A 15959-nucleotide genomic window follows, 5' to 3' on the forward strand; every position below is an offset into this window, starting at 1 on the left:
TATGTTCATATTTCGAAATGATCTTTACAACGGCATTGCCACTCGAACGCTGTTCAGATGCTTAGGAATCTTTACAATCTTTTCTGAGCGAGTTCATATTGCGAGTACCCCCCCCCCCCCCCCAGCACAAGAACATTCACTCATTCTTTCTCGGCGGAGCCATCCTGGCGTCTTGTGCTTTCCACTCCCGCCACCTGCATCACCACACCTCACGTGATACCGAACGTCGTATCACGCCACCTTCGCAGCGCGCTTTTTCCGTGGCTCATTGCGTCGCGATATCGGAGACACACTGCGCACGTACGCTATTCAAAACTCCGCATATACAGCTGTCGCTGTAAAAAGTACTAAACATTGCATCGTGCTACACTAAACGGATTCATTGTGTGTATAGGGCGGTTAGATAACCCCTGAAATGAAGAAGCTAGGTGCAAGTACATGGACGCCTTTATCAGTCTTCCCGATGCGACACTCTACAATACAAAGCCACGGCATGTATGCGATCAGTAGTAGCAGACTCGGTTTAGGACTTGGTTTAGACACGGTTTAGGAATTCTTGCCCTTCTTGCAGGCGTCGCGATGACGGAGCGTGGATATTCCGCACGCGCTTTGTTGACGCTGCCTCGTGCACGCTTGAATTTGAGCAATACAAAATTGAATAGCCAAACTGTGTTAAACCCACGACCTACCAGATTATAACGACCATGTCATAGGCACCCCTTCCCAGCGCCGCATTTGGAAGCTAGCGGTGGCGCTATTCATCGGCCCGGTTATTGCTTCCTCAACTTCCACAATACTTTGCACTTCAGCTTACCTTAGTATTTTTGTACAAGCGGTGGATGTCCCACGGAAGATGTTACATTCTAAAGTTGATTATCATCATCATTCTACGCGTTCCCATAACAGCTGTTGCTGTCGTCTGCTACAGTAGTCGTACGTCCGCTTCTGCGCGTTCAAAATTCAAACTTCCATTGTCCAATCATGACGTAGGTCAGGGGGCCGATGAGTAGAGCCCCTGGCGGATAGAGTGCGGACGGGCTCCTCATAGGGGTTGCCGATTATGACATGGTCGTTATAATCTAGTAGGTCGTGGTTATACCATGGACTTAAAAAGTAACTGAAGAAGCGTGTTACGCGATTTTACTTGGATTCCGCTGATGATGCACAGAGTAATGTGCATGTACCATGAACTTTTAGTTGCCGAAAGTAACTCTGATTTTGTTAGTTTTATAATAGTGGGCCCAATTCTACGTCCCACCAACGGGACGCATGGAGGACGAAAACGAAGGCAACATTCCCCCCGCCGCCCAAAATGACAGCCTTTTTAGGGTGCCTGAATGCGAGCTCCCCCTGAGCATAGGGGGCGCTCGTACTATTCAGGGACCTTAAGGCCCTTTGTGCTTGCAGCGCCATCAAGCGGTAGCAGCAGCATTTGTTTTACTCAATAACTTGAGACAGGCAGGCTCCGACTAGAAACAGGTCTTGCTGAATTTGTCATACTGCATGGCTTCTTTTACTACGTTTAATTGGTTGTAGACCTCACGCAATTTCTCGCGCAGTTCCAACGTTCACTCTTGGACGAGTGTGCACACCGAAACGTTACACCAGTTTAGGATCGGCACATACGTGGTTGCGACGCCACCATTTATTTTATATGACTCTTCCCCCTCTGAGCACAGCATCGGGTATCCGCACTAGCGACGTTATGGGGGCGAGATGTCCGGTGTGGAGAGCGAGGATGGCGTGCACAAAGATGCCGCGGGAAAACAGGAATACCAGTTATTATCGTCGCTTTGTTTGTACCAGTATAATGAGTTACTTTGATCAGTACGTATTTAGTATTCTACTAAAATACTTTTCAAGGCTGATTATACTTTTACTCAGTTATGTTCCCCTGGTACTCAATGACTTAAATACTTTTCTGAGTATTTGTACAAGCCTTGCTGTGAGATCATGGCCATCATGGAATAACCTGAACGTGCCAAACACATCAATAATGCTCGGGATTTCGCACCCTGGAAAGCACTGCAACCACAGTTTCATCGCAAAACTTTTCGATTAAGTTTTGGGGGCCATCAAAAGTTTGCAGTGGCCTTTTATCTCATTAACGATTTTCTCATTATTTTATCAATCAATTTTGTTAGTCACATTTTTTTTGTCACTCACAAACACTGACGTTCTATGGAGTGCAATTTTGCTTATGGGATTTACACGTAACACACAGTGAATTATAAACTGATGCTACTACGCCAACGGTAAATGCAACACGCATATAAAAAAATACTGCGGCGTAGCTCTACGAGGTAATTTGTGAGCGATAAGCGAAGGTTTGGGTGGAAGTCGTTCGATGTGCGACGTCAGGCATGCGTTTGAGTGTCCAACAATACGCTGTGCAAGTAGGTCAGCTGCTATGCGCAGCTCTCAGTTCCCTCTCTCCCCTGTTGCCCACGGAGCTACCTGACTGGTGGCTCTCCTAAATAATGGGGCAACATTTCAAGGTTGAGGCGCATATAGTTTCTTGTTTGGACCCAAGTCCGTTCACGATAATACCCCCTTTTTGCTGCCTTCTGAGTGGACAGACACTTTGTCACGTGGCTTCTCCGAACCTTATCCCCTCCCCTGCATAGAGACAAATTGGCGTAGCGTACAACACTCCGTTACGCGACGCCCCTTTTATATCGCTGGCATGTTCCGTTCACCCGGAACTCAGTGAACAGGTGAACTCGTTATCGGAACAAATACCTAGGCACTGTCGCATGTCCGCTGCGCTAACCTGTACCACCCGTGCTTGTACGGTATTCTGCACCCGTATCTGGAAACAGATTACCGTCAACACCCTGTGTGCCCTCAATATAGTCCGACCCCATTACCCGGACAAGTTGCCCCGCCTGGTCGCCACAACTTCGGCATCACATGCAGGCCCCTTTAAGCGCCAACCGCATGGGGCGTTTCTCCAGCGTTCATCGAGCGTCAAGCCAAGGCGCCGTGGAACAATAGGCGCGCGACGTTCCCCTAGAAGTCCGAGGCGAATAGATAATTCAGGGTTGGGCGACGGAAGAGGCGGGAACGACGCGCGCAAGTGGCCAATCAGGGATTAACCTCGGGATAGGTTCATCCGGTCGCGCCAATTTTTGGGAGCCCCCATAGATGGCGGCACGCGGAATCGCTCAGACTGCTGTTGGGCCACGGTGTTCGGCAGAAGAACAGAAGTTTGTTGCCGATGTTAAGAACGCAATTCTTGTGTGAGTGTCCAACATACAAAACACAAGGAGAAATGTTCAACAGCTTGATGATGTCAACCGGAATGCTGAGTTCGCTCCGTCTAATTACACGAAGCGGCTCGGGCGAAGTGAATAGCGGGACCGGGATTCACAACAAATATGACTTCGTGAGCGTGCACTGCTGCGGTATCTTGTTCGTTACAGCGTGTTATCACTCAAAAGCCCCTGTGTTTGAGATTCTTCACTTGTAATAAAGTGTTAATCAAGTTACGTAGAGTTGCTTTCCCTGAGATATTACCGAAGCGTCCGCATGAGACGCCGTCCATCCGCCGTTGTAGAAACGCTGCATGAGGTGAGCTCCGAGCGTTTTTTGCCAGCGTCGTTTGTCGCTGAGAAAAGCGCAACGCCCTGCCGTTCGCAAAACGTCTCATGCGGTTGGCGCTTAGCAGTCGAAGGCCGTAGATAATCGGATCCCTAAATGTCGCCATTCTATTTAAGGGAACAGAAAAAATAAGCACTCAATTGCCGAGGTCACAGCGTGCAATGGTATCAGCGAAACACGTAGTAGCTGACACAGATGACGCTGCGAGCCAGGGGCGGATCCAGACCCGCGCTTTGGGGACGGCGGCGGTTTCATTGTCGAAGCGCATAATTGGGGAGGAGAGACGAGGAAAAGTGATGTGTAATCTAGCGTTTTGCGGGGGCGATCGCCCCCCGGATCTCTCACTGCTGCAAGCACAAATCCGGGTTGTGGGGTGACGCCACAACTGCTCAAGGTCAGGAACCAGAGCCGCACGACAGTTCTGACGATGCAGAGGAATAGGTATCACATAATGTGTCTAGAGGGTCGTCAAGGGATAAAGTCGAACTCTCGGTACTATTTGGAACAGAGACTCTCCTTTCCTTGGGCGCCCAGAAGAAGTGTCTCTGTTAGAAATCTCAGCGACTCTCATTCATCCGAGACTGGCATGTGCGACGGAAGCTCATGTACATACGTGACTTCTCCAAAGAACAGCAAGAATGCGTAGGCTGTAAAGAAAGATAATACACTGAAATTTATTTGCGGTAACCGAGATGTATGTAACGAGGGGGTGAGCAAGTTCTAATGACGAATTCCACTGGTCGAACCGGATTGGATTCGCGTGTTTCGCTGGTCCTTTCGGATCAACTCGTTCTGTAACGGAACGCTCCTTCTTGCACTGTCTGGAAAGCCCGGTTTCGGTGAGAAGGAATCACCGTCGTCACTTCCGAATCTTGAGAGGCTGGACAACAGCGAGCGTTGTGCCGGCTCGCTGAGTACTGCTGGATGTGGCCGATGATACCCTTAGGGTTTATTAGCATTAGAAAGGGGAGGGGGCGGTAATAAGTAGAAATATAACTGGGCACACATACATAAAAAAGCAAAACTACACTAAAAATAGAGCCACGTGAAGGTGATCACACGGAGCTTTCTTATAAAAGGAAGGTTCAGTAGTGGATGAAATAGAGTCGGGAAGGAAGTTTTGGGTGCATACATGACAAAATACGTTTTAATGGTGTAAAGGTGATGTCGACCTCCTGTGCATGATCCACTCGTGCAGAAATAAATGATGGACTAGAAATTAAAGAGCGTCGAAGGCTCTTAACTGGGGCGAGACTGTTTTTCGCTGGTTATGTCTTCCCTGGTGTATTCGGATTCCATCTCTCGGTGCCGGACTCAGTTGCGTATTCGGGGGCTCGCCCTGGATCAATTCGCCATCAGGGAGTTTTAGGGAACCAGTTGAGCACAGCACACCCCGTACGATTGGTTGAGAGAGAAGGGACAGCGAGGTGAATGTGCTTGATATCGTACGGATTGCCATATACGTACTACGTACAGAGTCCTGGCCGCTTTGGGACGACGATCGGTTCGCTTGCAACTGTTGTCCCTGACGAAGCAGCAATATGGGCGACACCAAAGCGTTATCGTCTACACTCCACAGCAGTCAGATGTTGCGCAAAAGCCGCAGTGGTGATTCGGTCCCTCGAAAACGTCATGGAGGATCGGTATTTCTAGTTCATCATAATCAGGAAAGTTGCACTTGGAATGCTGCTCTTGATGGGATGTCGTGATGATAGTCAACCCTCGATTTACGAATTTCCTCGTTTTATGATGGGTGCCCACTTTCTTCATTCGGAACCTCACTTTATGAATATCTCGAATAATGAACTATTCTTCCAGGAACGTTAAACGGTAATAAATCGTGGGTTGACTTACTTCGTCGCAAGATCTACAGGGTTACCCAAGATAAAGTTCGTGCTTTGTAATGACGATAAAACGAAGAATAAGGCCTTTCGGGAGCTTACCTATGCATCAGACGGCGTACCATCACTAAACGTTTGTGTCATTACAGTCACTCCGTTAAACTTACTGCAAATAATTCGTGAAAATTAAAAAAAAAAAAAAAAACGCCGGCTCAACATTTTCTGTGGCCCATACCTGTTTCCGTTCCTTCCGTTAGAAGGCGCCACAGTCAGAAACGGCATTGAAAGCAACATTGACAGAACCTTTGTCAGTTAAGCGCTTTGTCCACTTTTACAGCGACAACTGTTAAGGCCTCAATTTTGTGAAGATCCCATACGATCTTGTCCCGTACATCGCATCGCCGAAAACCCTTCTCTCCCTCGACGCGAGATGAAGCGAAGAAACGAGGAAAAGGCTAGGGATGCGTATTGGTCGTTACGGAGATTGTGACGATGGCGTCACGTGCCTCAGAGAAAAAAAGTGGCAGCGGGCGGGGTACATGTTAGAGCATGTGAAGAGTTGCGCCAGCCGCCGGCTCTAAAGCGAAACCCACCGCTTTTAAAATATCGTCGCCACTGGCGCGGCTGATCTGAGGATCCCTAATTGGCTGCGTTATACATGTGTAAATATTTGGATGCTCATTGGTCTCCGAGAACTGGCGCCAATCTTCCTTCGCGCTGATTGGGCTAGAGTCAGTTGATTGAGGCGCGAGGGTCTGGACGGTCGGTCGAACGGAGGAGAAAGAAAAACGACGGACGAGACATCACGTCTGTCCAGGTCCCCCAAACTCACCTCGGAAAAGCGTGCAACTAAGAAGGCCGCCACTAGATACCCCACTGTTGCCGTTCCGGATCACTTCAGCGCGCTAAGTTTAGCGGCAAGATGTTTTTGTTGTTTCTGCGAATGAATCTAGCCTTTATATGTCCAAATAAAACGCGTATAACAACTTTCTGTGTCGTGTTTCACTTTTTGGTCCCGTTTTTAAACGTGTTGAGCGATCGGAAGGATCTAGTGCACGGCTGCCTGCATCACATAGCGTACCTGTCGTACCAGGCGCCGCCACTGGCGCCGCAGGCGCAGTCGTCCATTTCTCCTTCGGTGACTTGGCCTGGCTTGGACTGTGCTTCAACTGGATCTTTAGCGCGCTACAATCAAACGCAAGCCAACGTCTGGTAACAATGGGGTATCTAAGGGCGGCCTCTGGCATTGCACGCATCGGGATAGGAACAAATACATGGGAAAATGGCGACCTTGGGGGACCTGCGTCTGTCCGGCCACGCGTGTTCTCTCGGACTACGACCGTTGTGCTCGCAGACGCTAGCGTGTAGTTTAGAGGGTTTTGAATGCTTTAGGTTTAGATTGTGGCGAACTGCTAATGTGAAAACGGAATGGCACATCCAGCTGATCATCACAAGAGCGGGAAGACGAACATGACAGGGAATTCCTGCACCTCCAAAGGACGCAGAAATCGTTCGAGAGGAAGTCTGCACTATTTCCGATGTCCCGCAGGTGAACTGTAAGAGAAGTTTGGTCACTTTTTGTTATCGAAGGAAGTAATGCAGGTTTATCATGTTAAGTGTATTATGTACAACATTTACAAGTCACTCGGTACGTTAGCGGCGTTTAACAGTGCAGTGCGTTGCCGTAGCTTGTGCGTTTCGGATATGCCGCTAATCAAATTATGTGTGGTTATGCTAGTTGCCCCTCATGTACGTCGCAGCCGTTCATTCACTGTGATCTACGAACATTTGTGACACGTGTGCCTTGGTATTCAAGTACGAAATAAACGTCGATTGCCTATTCATAACAGTGATTTTCGTTCAGAGTTACGGATCATCAATAAATTGTTTTTGTTTTATGTTTTAGTGCTCCCGCAGCCATCGGCAACAACGACGCACCTGGCCCAGCTGTTTTCGAAAACTGTATACCTGTACATTCTGGGTGTGCGAACTGCGATTGGCTTTTGAACTGCTCTTCGATGTCGAAGCATCTAAAGCTCCAGTGAAGCCTTTTACAAGACGTGAAAAGATATGTACTGTAACTTTTTCGAAGCAGTTCGCGAGGACAAATAAACTTGCTTTATCATACACCATCGCTTTTTGATTGTCTGCTTTGGGACATAATCGTTGCTCTACAGCAAGCGCGGAAGAAAAACGGACGAAGCCGGGGCTAGGGGGGACGAGAGGAAAGACGAAAAACCCGAGGAGAGAAGGGGAAGGAGGTTGGGAAAGGAGGTCGGTCAGCGCACTTGACCCGAGCTTTTTTTCCGCGCTGCTGATCTGGGACGCTGTGAGTGGCTCCTGCAGATCACGTGGTTTGGGCGCCCGCCATTTTCCCTGGACCACTGCGTCAATGGGAGCTTCCGGCGGATGGTTGCGCCGCGCGAGTACCGGCTTCTCGTCGCCCGAAGCAGCAGCGGAGACGGTATTCGCTGCGAGATCGACCTATAGGGGGCGACACTGTCACCATTCTAGTGCGGATAACACGTGGGCCCATGTTCGGATTTGATGGTTCTTTTTCGTAATTATTGTGTATATTCACCGGAAGATCATTTGTGCCGCGATGGTACGATACTATTCGGTTCCCCCTACGGCACTGAACGCGGAATAAACGTGTAAAAGCAGACGACGCGTCCACACTGCAATAGTTCCCTGTTCTCCGCAGCGCGCCGACACCGTTCGATCTCGGAGCGAATTGCGTGTGCGTGCGGAGGTGAATAGCGGGTCCGTCCTAGGAAGCGTATGTACGGAAGAAGACACTGCTGCGGAGTATAATCGACAGAGCAACCTCGGTGATAGGCGAGCTCAAATAAACAAGCTCAGTCGTTGATTTGATGCCACTGTTTGAATCATGTCTGTCTGCCAGTTTTTTATGGTGTGTTCCGACGGCGCAGGGCGGTTACAAGTCGCTCTGAATTTTCCTTGCACGAGTGCAACAATTCTTAGCTTCGTTTACCCTGAGTAATACGTTTGTGCGCGCCTGTATAGTTGGCAGATTGTAAGTAACGTGAATAAAGTAGAAACGTGGTATATAACGGAGAGACAGCAGATGAATACACAGTAAACATCGAGAAAGCAGTGAACGATAAAATTAAAACAAGTGCACGTCGAATAACTCGAAGGGATTTGCAGACAGTTTCGTCTGCTTGGGGGCTTGCTGGTAGCCTTAATTCTCATATTTTGCTTCCGTGAATTAACGTTACGTACTCTAATTTTTTTGTCTGCGTACAAAATCGCTTGATACAGCAGTTTTGTGCATCAAGCTCGACACACTCTGTTGCTTTCAATGCCGTCCGCAAAGCCGTTTTCGACTATGGCGTTCTCTAGCGGAGCGGAAACCAGTGGCGTAGCCACGTGGGGGGGGGGGGGGGGGGGGGGGGGGGACCGACCCACACAAATCGTGCAAATCCGAGAACATAATATATGTGGGGGGGCGGCGGGGGGGGGGGACCAGTGTGACGATCGCGAAAGTTCTTGCAGTTCATGGCGTCTATCTAAGAAGCGCTCTTGAATGGTTTTCAAAGTATGAGCTTTTCAAAATACTTCCAATCTCGTGACACCACCTCATTGGTCATGACAGCCTCTACATGTAATCGTACTGTGAACTTCTAAATCAACTATTTTCATTCCTTTTTTTTAATCCTCAGTTTGCAGTGTGCACAAGTATGTGTGTGTTGTCGACACAGGATCAGCGGGTGGGGGGGGGGGGGGCGAGTTTTCGTATCGAGCCCCCTCTAACTTGGAGGTCTGGCTACGCCACTGGCGGAAGCACAGGTATGGTCCATAGAAAATTAGAAAATGTTAAGGAGCCGGCGTTTTTTTTTAATTTCCCCGAATTATTCGCAGTAAATTGTACTGACACAAAATTTTAGTGCATGATACGTCGTCCGATGTGTTGAGATCCCGAAAGGCCGTATTCTCCGTTTCATCGTCATTACAAACCCCGAGTTTTATCTTGGGCAACCGTGTACTTTAACAGATGTGGTACCGTGTCTCTGATTGCACCTCGTTACGATGCATTAAGTCCTGTCATGCAATGTAAATCTCTAAAGTGTTCCTGAAAATTCGAAAGCCAGTTGTCTCGCAAAAACCAAATAACGAAACAAGTACTATAAAACTTATTCAAAGTCTGCGAGTCATGAGTGATAACGCAAGTCCATCCTATCTTGTACTGCCGCTCGGACTGCAGCGCTGTTTTAAGCGAAGACGTTTTAAGGCGCAACCGCATGAGGAGTTTCTCCAGCGTCCTGCCGCGGAGTTTGTCGAGCGGCGTCGAACCAGCACCTGCTCTATATTAGTATACAGGCGGCGCTGAGCCCACAGCAGAGCCCACAGTCGTTGTCGCATCGAGCTCATCAGAGTCAAAAGAGGAATACAGTTATGCCTCGTTAATATGGACAACTTTTAGGGGGCCAAACCTTTTCAGTGTGTGTCTCGTTAATACGAAAACTCGCTATAAGGTACCGAACCTCTCTGTAGGCCTACAGTTATAGCAATATAGCTCTGTAGTGCCCTTGGTATTTCTGCTTTATTATGGCCAGCATCGGTACAGAAGGAACTTCGCATATCATTGAACAAACATTTCGCATGCGTGCAATAGAGGACACAAGTTCCTCGAAGAACAAAAGGACGACGACGTGTTCCGAACGGGATGTTTTAGCCACAGATATGTCCATTTAACTTGTCTGAAGAATTTAGATTTGAATTACACTGTGTGCACAGGCGTCTCGAAATCGCCATCGCCGCTGTCATGGCTCATGAGGCGCTGCAAACAGCACTTATTCTTTTAGGACATTGGCGACCAGCACCACGCACTCTCTGTTGCCGAGATTTTGCACTTCGTTATGCACGCGAACAAACCCCGTGGTTGTTGCTCTCCTTCACCAATTGTTTCTCAAATATTCGACAATATGGACGAGGTGGTTTGTACAGATTCATGGCACAGCACTCATAGTCGCGTTATGGACATTTTTTGTCGGGGACAAAAGTATCCATAATAACGAGGCAAGACTATATTCCCAATAGTTCAACGAAGTCCCTGCATCCTAGCTACGTTGTGCCTGCTTGCAGAACTGTCCTGCAACGCTTTTGTTGACAGTGAGGATGAGGGAAGGTTTGCCAACGTGGTGAGTGTTCCGGAACCAGCTTAAACCTCAGGGAGAGCAGCTAACAAGAAGCGATTTTTATGGATCATGGCTGTCATGTCACGCTAACAAGCGATGAAAGGTGCGAAGCAATGCAGCATTCGGTTCTAATGCATGGTCCCCACTTAAATTTTGTACAAAGGCCTTTCAAGGGGCTTTAAGGCTGAGCCGTCATTTCACCAGAGATATAAAACACAATCTATGGGAAAGACTTGAATGCTTCACGAAAAATACTGATAATGTAGACAGCTTACCAGGTATCGCACGGCTGAGTACATGGGTACTGTGCAGTAGTGATCCGTTCACACAAACATGACTAAGGGCTCCTGAATGTTAAAGATCACAGGATGGGAAGGAAGACTAATGAGTACAACGGAACGCACACTTCACTTCTCGCAATTCTGGTATCCGCCCCTGATTTATGTTGATACTGAGTGAAGCAAGCATGCAGCAAGCAGGACAAAGACGGGAGATGACAAGGACAACTGCTGATTTCTATTGGAATCAGAGCCATGTTTTATAATTTCAAAACTATAGATCTGTCTCCAGATAAGCAGAATTTGCACTGCAGCTCAGCAGGAATAGGAAAAAGGCGCAAAATCAAGGGGTTTCAAGGACTGTGGAAAATTCCAGGGGGTGTATTTTCGAATTCTGTGGTATTCAAGGGCTTCGACCAGTGGGAACCATGTCGCGGAGAAGCTTGGTAGATTGGTCGGAGCCACTGGGAGCTATAGACCACTTCTTTTCGCTGGCGACGACCTGGAACGCTCGGAGAAAGAAGACTTGTGTCTGCAAGCAATAAGTGATCGCTCAGCAAGATTGGCTATTCTGCACTGAACTGCCCCTGACGTGTTCCCGTAAGCTCCACCACGTTGTGACGTAGGCGCAAACTGTGCGCGAGGGAGGTGCTCTCGCACATGCGCCTCGCCCACCGTTTGAAGAGGGTTGAAACCGGTTGTTGCCGTGACATTACGTTGCTCAAATTCATTTGTATACCATGAAACGTTACGCTGTATTTCAGATTTTTGCGGACGTATTTCTAGAGCACTCAGGGACCTGGTCGATTCATACCGCCTTCTTTGTCCTGTAAATCTCTGGCGCACCTAAGGCGTCTGGTGTCCTTGTATAATTTGGCCTTTCGTGTAGCGGTCATCGTTGCCGTGAGAGTGCAAGTGGATTGCCTTGGGGTTGAAGTGCGTCACCGGACTATTTATTCGCTTGTTTGTGAGGTATGGCTTCTGCGATTTTTTTAAAAATTCCGTGTTAGCGCCGCGAAGCAACTGTGGCTATGAGCGGCGTACAGACGTGGACAGATGGCGAGAGGACAGCAGGAAAGAGTGGGGGACGGGTTAGTATGCGTCCTGGGCCGACTTCAGGGGAACTGTGCCGACATTCGTATGGAAAGTCTTCGGAAAACCCAGGGAAAACCTCAGACAGCACAGTCGGTGACAGGATTCGAACCCGTGTCACCTCCCAGACTCTGCGCAGAAAGCGGTCACGGGAGCTGGTCTGCGAATTGTTTGTCCGTTGCGTTTAGTGTTCTCGTTTTGGAGGTCGTGATCTATGACTGGCCAGGACGCGTCACGAGGCTTGTGTGACGAAGGACGCACAATATCTCAGCCACCCAGCATCAACGAAAAGGGAAGTCTGAGCCGGAAGCTGAGAGTCGAAGCCAAGCAAGTACAGCCAAGCCAACGGACGACCACGAGAACAAGGGTAGGAGCACGGGTGGAGACCGACTACGGCGGCACACGGATCCAGACTCGACAAGAGATCGTAGCCGAAGTCGTCTTCCATCTGTGCTGACCCGGGCTACCGAAGCTGAGGCTGGGAGCACCCAGGTACCGTAAATGACCGATGACGATGCGAGGCACGACGGGCAGACGAGGGCGGCCCGGCTGCCGAACTCCAGGGGCTCAGACTCCATATGGAGGACTGTAGGCCAATCGCTGTAGTCAACCGTCGCCGCTGCCCCTAGACTAGGGTCGTGGACAAGGAGCAGAAACCGTGGCCAAGGAAGATCGACGGAAGCGGGAACCGAATCCTGTGCCAGGAAAGCCGGAATTTAAGCCAACATTGAAGTCATCTTCCAAGTCCAGTGTCTACGGCCTGAGGAAGCACGTCGGTGTCGTCGTGACGTCATGGTCAGTAGGGTGTTGTCGGGCTTGTTTCACGCATTCAGGTCGCTGTGTGTTGACCGGACGCGGACCTTTAGCGCGATTATTGATATTGGTTTCGTGTCAGCCAGAGATACTTTTGTTATGTACTTGTCATTGCTACCATATTACATCGTATGTCGATATTAAATTATGTCTGTTAACGTTAATTTAGTTTCTTCTCCTTCTCACCTCTGCGGGTGCCCACGCGTGTGTGTCCTTTGTTCGAGAGGTTGTTTAGTGACCGTCAGATTGCCCGCGTACGTCGTGTCGCAACTGCTACGTGTATTCCGCGCGGCAGCGGATTCATATTGTCTCGTGCTACCGAACTTGGCAACGATCCCCGACGATGTTTTGTTTGCCAATTTCAGTCATGCAAGGAGAAAATAGGGCACACTGAGTGGTGTGCCGTGCTGTACAGCAATGAAACTTAAAGACATCCATACGTGTGGAGTAATACTGCCTTCGTACATTAAATGGACTATCGTATGCTCCGGGAATGTATATACCACTGATGAATGTGTATGATACCGCTATGGGAATGTTTTGCACAGCTTCACGGTCTACTTGGCCAAATTTCTCTTCCGAAAAGAGATCAGATAAAATAATCGAGCTTTAAAAGGTTCGCACTGCGTCTGGAACTAAAGACCCAGCGATTGTCTCCCGGTTCGTTTGCTTCGCGTTCGCAACGCAATAGTGTGTATTAACCTACGTCAAGTTGTGTCATCCATGCGCGTAAGCTCCTCCCTCTGGTGGTCACTTTTCGTAGTGGCGGCGTTGAAAGACGACAAACTGCGCGATTTTTCAATGCGGCAACCATAGTTTTCGTAAAAGAAAACGCGAGAACGACAATGACGAAGTGACTTCGGGAAAAAAGAAGGGGATGGACGCCACCGCATTTCAAAACACCATTCAAGGCCTGGTTTTCGAGCAAACGCTATTTCTCGGCGCCTACACCGAAACAGTGACCACCACCATAGCGGTAAACGTATGATGTCATGTTAATTACACTCTACATACCAGGCGAAAAGTCCCCGGTAAATACGCAGACTTTCGCTTATGAGTGTGTACTGACGTGATCATGTAGCGTGGAATACGGCGTTACGTTCCTGGCTGCACGAACACGCTCGGCGGTGCCCTAGGTGCATAGGTCGGCGCAATCATGATCGCAATGCCTTATCAACGCCTGATGATCGCCATCATGAGTGCGATCACGAAGCACTGGCAAGGCTGCCGCGATCATGATCGCGCTGAGCTATGCCTAGGTGTGACATTCCATGACGTGATCACAAGCTGAGTTTAAATGAATGCGAAAATCGTATCGACTTATCGCAACAAATCATCTCACACAGGGCCACGTCAGCCAATCCACCGGTCGGGATAAGTGCGCCGTATACCGCTTCGACACAGTGTTTGTTAGGCCGGAGTCACACTGGTCTTATGTATCGTGTTACACCATACATGAAACACGAGCATCCCCTCATACACGTATGCCGAACGTGTATGGCGAAACGGTTCTGGTAACAATGCTAATACACCGTTAAAACATGTTTATAGACATGGGAGCATAACCAGTGTGACCGTACCAGAACACGAACGCGCGGTTCGGTAAGATGTTTTCAAACGCGTGCAGCATGTATTTAAACAATGCAAAAAATGAACCTATGAAATCAGTAAGTATGGAAACCTACTTTGTCATTATTTAGCGTGCGAGCTAAAGAGTGTTGCTTCATTGGCCAGACCGGCCGTTGTTCAAACACGAGATTGATGGGCAAGGTGGATGATTGGCCTAGTCGATTCACATGCATACCAGATGAGCGCAAAGAGACGAGGACAAGATCAGACAAGGACGAGCGCTCGTCCTTGTCTGCTCTTGTCCTCGTCTCTTTGCGCTTATTTGGTATGAAGATGGATGGAACACAATGGCACCATAAATTCGGCTATTTTCAATTCTGCGCTGTGCAGAGACCTTGCCGACTGTCAAAATCGCCGTGCTGACCTTCACTAACTGAGGTTTCTTGCTTTAAAATCCCTGCTTTAGCTTTTCTAGCTTTAAAATGAACTGATGTGCATGCAATCTTCGCTGCGAGAATATGCTGCGGTGTTCGTTGCGTTCAAGGTTTCGTTTTCATCGGGACGAGCTCTTTCCCTGCGCACATGGAGTACGATCTGATCCCATGGGTAGAAGGATCGGCCTTCGCCATGGTAGGTAAAGCACAGAGACAAAAAAATAAATAAATAGAAAGTGTGGAATGGAATTTTGAAGATTGCCTAAGGGCTTGGACTGGGGGGGGGGGGGGAGTATCTGTTTGCATCGCTATAGCACAGGGCTGTGCGAACATTCGGATTTTCCGAATGTCGAAGCGAATCACTGTATTCGATACGAATTCTAAACCGGATATGGAGTTCTATAACGCGATTTTGAACGACGTGGCTTTTCTTCCAAACTAATATCTCAATAGATAAGAAAAAATAGCATCGACGATGAAACGAAGCAAACCGACACGTGTGTCGATAGCAATCTGCTGCCAAGCTCTGTAATCTGCCGTCTCCGAATGGTTAGCGGGTTATGCGCACTACATAATTGTTGAAAGATGTGTATGGAGCAGACACTGTTGCAATGTTTTGCGTCGTCAATGTGACCAGCCAATATACATACACGTTGTTGAACACGTTTTGAGCGTTTGTATAACCAGTGTGACTCCGGTATTAGAGTACGGTATTATTCTGTTCTGAAAGCATGTTTTACAGTGTCTCGAAAGACTTGCTTTCTCTTGCCTTTTAGCGAAAGATGGAGCCCGACGTATCGTAACAAACATCGTATCGTACAGTGCTCCTCTCCGGCACACGAAAGCACTTTCTGCCGCAGCTCCGACCCGTGGTCTGCCACTGACCCTTGCACACAGCGACCGTACGCTCGGCGCCGGTTCCTGAAAACTAGGCAGAGAGAAGCACTCGAAAAGACGAGGGATTTCTTTGCGCAAACACATCCTGTAGACCCAAGAAGAAATTGGAGAGCTCATACAAGTTATACTAACCATGCGCTGTTAACCTATAACAAGTATAACGTAATTATTACCGGTGAAGGGTATTTGTAGTAAACCCGGTCTTTGTGCAGGTTTCGCCATACCTCACGCACCTCCTATTGCAGGAAAAACGAGACTCAGAATTCCACA

Source organism: Ornithodoros turicata, chromosome 2 (genome assembly GCF_037126465.1).
Source record: "Ornithodoros turicata isolate Travis chromosome 2, ASM3712646v1, whole genome shotgun sequence".
In the NCBI taxonomy this organism is placed as follows: Eukaryota; Metazoa; Arthropoda; class Arachnida; order Ixodida; family Argasidae; genus Ornithodoros; species Ornithodoros turicata.